Raw genomic sequence first — 6,721 nt, forward strand, 5'->3', positions numbered from 1 at the left:
CAACAATGGAAGGCGGAGGCGAGATAGGGACGGGCGACGCGCCGAGAGTGCAGGATGTCGCTGGCGCAGCGGGACCATCTCCGGGGGTGGGCGCCGAGGAAGGGTGGCGACACGTGGCGGCTCAACTTGAGTCGCTCAAGGCTGTTTTAACTCAGCTTTGCACCCTGGTGACGCCCACGACGAGTCCGGGGAGCCCGAGCAGAGGGCAGCCGAGTGGGGCCTTGTCGTCGCTTCCAGCCCTCTCCGCCACACGGCACGGGGCCATCTTGGGCGTGGTCGGGGAAGAACGGCGGGAAGACGCCATCTTGCCGCCTCCGACGCGGGAGGACGCCATCTTGGGAGTGGTCGGAGACGAACGACGGGGAGCCGCCATTTTGAACACGTTGCAACATGACGCCATCTTGTCGCTACCGTATGGGACATCTTCGGCGAATGAAGGCGGCATGGGGATACGCAGCCAGCATCTGACGACGGTGAAAGAGTTCTCCATTGGTGGAGATTGGAGTGCATTCGCCTGCCATTTTCAAGCGGCGGTACGATCCACTAAATGGACGGATGCTGAGACTTTGGAGGTCTTGCCAACGGTTCTTGACGACGAGTCCGTCCGGTTCTTTCGCTCCATCAAAGCTGCTAAGAAGACGACGCTACAGGGGGTCTTTGAGGAAATGGCGGAGGCGTACGAGCCCCCAGACGATGCACACTGCAGGTTCGTGCAGCGGCAACGGGCACCTGAAGAATCGCCGGTGGCATTCCGGGGCGCGGTGATCGAGTTAGCAATGGCCGCATATCCAGAGACTGAGCCCGATTTGTTGGAACCCCTGATACTGGGCAAAATGTTGGGAGTTATCCCGGGATTTGGGCATCCCCATGCCCGTGTGCGGCCACGATAAGTTGACGTCCCGGACAGCGGGCAAGTGCCTGGATGCCCAATTCAATCTTCGCCGATGGAAACAGGTGACGGCGTGGACGAGGAGCCCTACAGTCGACGGCGGTGCAACAGGAGGGATCCCGAAGGAGGCCGTCTACGTTCGCGACGAGAGGGGTCCTGACGGGCTGACGGTGGCATCGACCCAGTGGCCGACTCGGGAGAGAGCGGGGTTGCGACCTGGGCCGCCAGCGCGGGAGCGACAAGACAGAGCGGGTGCTGCACGGCGAGCCGATTTGGCATGTTTCCGCCGCCCCAGCAGGAGGCCTCGGTTACGGACACAACGGGGAAGGACCACCCACGACAGGCAAGTCGGCACGCATCAGACACCCGGCAAGGCCTGTCACCTCATGCATCACCATCGATACGCGGGCCGGGTGCCATTACTGACGGGGGGGCGTTCGGTGGTCAGCGTTGCTCACTGACGCAGTGGCGCAAATTGGCACGAAGAGTAGTTGCGGCCACTACGGGCTCGTCGACCGTGCCGGGGTCGATCCAAGGGATCGATGTGCGCATTTTGGTTGACTCGGGAGCATCAGCGACCATTATCTCTGACGTGATATTTCACCTCTTGTCCATTCCGCCGGGGCGCGTGAGACCGGTTTATGACTCTTGCATAGCGGCGAACGGGGGTAGTATGGGCATTGTGGGTCAGGTGGACGCCAATATATCGGTTGGGAGTGTTTCGGCTACTGGGACAGTGTTGATTTCCTAGCCAAGATGCCAATTCAAATAAGGGTGGATCATAATTGTATTGAACTGCCGGGGGGTCGGCGTGTTTCATTCTTGCCGTCACCCTGGGGCCGGACAGCTCCTGACCGTCAGGTGCAGGCGCTGTCCGAGGTATCGGTCGATATTCCGCCTGGCTCACAGATGCTTATTCTGCTGCGGTATCGGAAACCGGTGCCGGGAATCGAAGGGGCGGCGGGTGTTTTGTTATCACCGTCCGCTGCTGTAACGGGTGGCTTGACGCTGGTGGGGGCACAGACGATTGTCCGGCCGGGTCAACCTCCGTTTTTACAGGTATTGAATGGGAGCGCGGAAAATGTTGTTGTACCGGCCGGAACGGTTTTGGCTCACGCTACAACTGCCTTTACGAGCCATGGCGATCATGACCGTCGGGGCCTCGTAGGGGGGGTATTGGTCTCGATGTCACAGGATGATCAATGGATTGCCGAATTGTGCCGTGAGAATACGTCTTTGACTGCGGACCAGAGGTCCGCGCTCCGCGCACTGTTGGGAAGGTATTCCGACGTCTTTAGTGCGGACGATTTCGATTTGGGTCGCACCTCCTTGCTTTCCCACCACATTGATACGGGGGATGCCGCTCCGATTCAGATGAACCCGCATCGGTTGAGTCCGCCGGAGCGGGATAACATTCGCGGCGCAGTGGAAGAGATGCTGGCCGCCGACATTATTTCCCCGTCAAATAGCCCGTGGGGTGCGCCGGTGGTCCTTGTGAGAAAAAAGGATGGGAAGCTGTGGTTTTGTGTGGATTTTGGCAAATTAAATAAGGTGTCGGTTGCGGATGCGTACCCCCTGCCGCGCATGGACGATTCCCTCGATGCCTTGTCTGGGGCGAATTTTTTTTCTACTCTTGATTTCTCATCGGGATTCTGGCAACTTCCCTTAGACGAGTCCTCGAGGGAAAAGACGGCCTTCCGGACGCCGCAGGGATTATTTCAATTTAATTGTCTTCCCATGGGCTTGAACGCCGCCCCCGCAACATTTCAGCGGCTGATGGAGCTCGTGTTGACGGGTCTGCAGTGGGAGACGTGCCTGATATATTTAGACGATGTTATCGTTTTCAGCCGCACGTTTGAGGAACATTTGCGGAGGTTGGACACGGTGTTTGCCAGAATGCGTTCGGCCAATTTGAAATTTAAGCCCAAGAAGTGTCACCTCTTACAACGATCCATGCGCTATTTGGGCCACATTGTTAGTTCCGACGAGGTCGCCACTGATCCGGAGAAGACGGCGTGCGTCTGTAACTGGCCGACTCCGGCCTCAGTGGGCGACGTGCGTCGGTTCGTAGGGTTCGCTTCATATTACCGCCGGTTCGTTCCTAACTTTGCCACGATCGCGAGGCCTTTGCACCTCCTTACGGCTAAAGGCCGGAGATTCAGCTGGGGACTAACGGAAGAGGCGGCGTTTCAGGGCCTGCGCGATCGTTTATCGTCAGCACCGACGTTGGACTATACATATTTCACTCGACCTTTTATTCTGGATACTGACGCTAGTGACACCGGGATTGGCGCTGTTCTCTCCCAGTCTAAGAATGGCATTGAACGCGTGGTTGCGTACGGTAGTCGCGTGTTGTCTCCTGCGGAGACCCGTTACTGCATTACTCGCTGCGAAATTTTGGCCATTGTACATTTTCTTCGCCAATATCGGCCGTATTTGTACGGCCGTACGTTTATTGTGCGCACGGACCATGCGGCTTTGCAATATGCCCTGCGGGTCGACCAACCGTCTGGCCAATTGGCACGATGGTTGGAGACTCTGCAGGAATTTTCGTTCGATATTCAATATCGGAAGGGCACGCGTCACGCGAACGCGGACGCACTCTCCAGATTGCCGCAGGGGTCCCCTTGCGCTTGCGCTTTGGGCACGAACAGATATACGCGGGTTCAGCAACCCCCTTTGCCTGTTGTGTCCACTGTAGAAGTGCCCGAGACTCCCGTTTGCCAGGGACCAGTTGGGGTGCCCGAGATTCCCGTATGCCCGGTACCAGCTGAGGTGGCCGAGGATCCCGTGTGTCCGGGACCGGCTGATGGCGTTTTGAACCTGCCACGTTCGGTATGGCTTCGCGAGCAATTGCTCGATGAGTCGCTGGGAGCCATGCGGAGTCGGGCTGCAAAGGGGACGGGGGGCCCGCTGTCCGGTGGGACGTCGGGAGCCGCTCTCCGGGATGGGTTACTAATGTGGAGAGAAGGGTTGCACGATCGCTGGCGCCTGGTGGTGCCGTCGTCGTTACGGTACGAGTTCGTTCGGGCTCTGCACTCCGAGACGTTGTTACATCTCGGGGTGCAGAAAACCTTGTTAAGATTGCAGCGAAACTACTTCTGGCACGGCATTGACGACTGATGTCGTCGGGCACATTCGGGCATGTCCCGACTGTGCCCGGCGGAAGCTGCCTAAACACCCATATGTTCCACCAGTGCAGTCCATACAGGTGTCCCGGATAAACGAGTTGGTGGCATTGGATATTTTGGGGCCTTTCCCGCCGTCCGCTCGGGGGAATACATTTTTGCTGGTCGGGGTGGAATATCTCTCCCGCTGGGCTATGGCTTGGCCCTTGCCTGACCAGTCGGCGGCGTCTATCACGGACGCGTTCCTGTTCGGATACGTAATGGACAAAGGGGCGCCAGAAAGGTTGCTCACAGACCAAGGGCGGAATTTTTCTTCTAAATTATTGGCTGAGGTGTGTGCTGCACTGGGGACCAAGAAAGTTCGAACGTCTCCCTACCACCCTCAAACGGACGGCATGGTGGAACGGCTTAATCGGACCCTGTCGGCTATGCTCTGTCACACGGTTAGCGAAAAACAGGCTGATTGGGATTTGCACATCCCTGGAGTGCTCTCTGCATACAGGATGACGCCTCATGCGTCGACGGGGTACTTACCTTTTTTTTTTTTTAATGTACGGCCGTGAGAATGTGCCGCCGATGGACGTGCAGCTGGGTACGGGGGCGAAGGGTCCTGTTAAGCCTCTTCCGGAGTACATTCGGTACGCCATTCATCGCGTGGCGGAGGCACGGGAGGGGGCCAGATTGGCTACGGCTAAGACCCAGGCCCGGAACGAACGTTGTGCTCGGCGCTCGGATGGGGAATCCCCCTGGCGAGTGGGGGACATGGCCTGGCTGCACTGCCCGCAGGTGCGGGTGGGGACCTCCCTTAAGTTGCACAAACCATGGCAGGGGCCGGTTGTGCTTATCGAGGTGCCTAGTCCGCAGTCTGCGCGTGTTCGTTTGGGATCGCGGCGCTGGTACGTACACACATCTCGATTGAAACCCTACGTGGCCCCACGGCCGGATGGGTCATCTCCTAAAGTTGCCTTGCCGGTGTCTGTTGCGTCCGACGTGCCACTGACTTTGCCTGTTCAACCTGCAAGCGCGCCTTCTACAGACGGACCAGCCGTGACACGGACGGAGACAGTGAGTTCTGCTCCGGGTGGGCCTACCACGGCGACGGGGACACTTGGCCCCGCCGCCCCTCCAACCCCACCGCGGACGCATTTGCTGGAGACCCCGGCGCCGGGTCTCCCGGGGGTACGGGACTCTGACATTGGCGGGACTCCAACAGCGGCGGGTGGTTCCGATCCCGCCGCTCCTAAAATCCTGTCGCGGTCACGGTCTATGCGGGGGCCGCCACCCGTTCAGGACGGGCCGGCGACCCGCACGCGTTCAAAGTCCCTTTCCTTTCGTTAATTGTGCTATTTATTGTTGTTGTGTGGTTGTTGTTGTTGTTGTTTTTGTTGTTATAATCTCCGTTGTCTTGTTAGGCCTGTTGCTGGACTTTTGCTCGCATTATTTTGCTCTGTTGCAGCCGGGGACGGCTGGGTTTTTCTACACGGGGGGGGGGGGGGGTCATGTAATGCGAGCAAGGACAGGGTCACGTGAGTGTGGGTGGAGTCAGGGTCACGTGCGGAGGAGGAGGAGTCAGGGTCACGTGAGGGGGAGGATATAAGGGGAGAACCGGAAGGAGATCGGGAGTGGTGACAGAATAGAGAAGGGAGAGGCCACGCGGAGAGCTGGCGAGGAGTGGCGCAAGTGCCACGAGGCAGGAGTCACGGCACCGTCGGCCAGCGGTGTTCGTGGTGATATAGAGTCTTGATGAGGGAATTCTTCTGGGATGGATGGTGGTGGGAATCCGGTTTTAGGTAAGCATCCGTATGGGTGGCTTTCCTGTAGACAGAGTGGCTCATTGAACCATCAGGTCTCCTTTTGATTAGGACATCAAAAAAGGGTAGCTTGCCATCTTTTTCGACTTCCATGGTGAATCTGATGGCTGGGTGTATGGAATTTATGTAGTCGAGAAATTGGTCTAGAGCAGGCCGGCCATGTGGCCAGATGACAAAAGTGTCGTCTACGTACCTCTTCCATAGAGCCCAATGCATCTCCGACCAGGAACACATTTCCAGTGAACTCAAACACGTACGCCAAGCTCTTAAGGCTAATGGTTACTCCGACTACACAATTCGCCAAGCCATCACTCCAACCATCAAGAAGGATCCTGTTGAGGAGCCTTTCAAGACCATCACCTTACCCTACATTGCTGGGGTCACAAAAAAGATCTCCAAAATCCTGATTAAACACAAGATCCAGGTCCGATTCAACACAGTACATAAAATCCGTGATCTGGTACCGTCTGTAAAAGATGTGGTTCCAGACATACAGTACCCTGGCGTCTACAAACTAAGTTGCCTCTGTGGTAGCAGTTACATTGGGGAAACCAAACGACATGTCTCGGACCGCATCCGTGAACATAAAGCAGACCTGAAACACGGTAGGACAAACACCTCAGCCGTGGCAGATCACTGTTACAACTCAGTGGGCTCACATGACATTGACTTCTCCAAGACAGAGGTTCTCTGCAAGCCATCTGACTATCATGAGAGATTCGTTCATGAGGCGATCCACATATACAAACACAGAGACAATTTTAACCGAGAAGATGGATTCTGGCTTAGCAATCATTGGAAGGACGTAATAAACCATTTCGGATCTTAACTGATTGTGTTCACGTTTACGGTGACTTTCAGACCGCGTTCCACTCACTGGCATTGTATTCTCC

This window comes from Lampetra fluviatilis, chromosome 23, assembly GCF_964198595.1.
Source record: "Lampetra fluviatilis chromosome 23, kcLamFluv1.1, whole genome shotgun sequence".
Lineage (NCBI taxonomy): Eukaryota > Metazoa > Chordata > Hyperoartia > Petromyzontiformes > Petromyzontidae > Lampetra > Lampetra fluviatilis.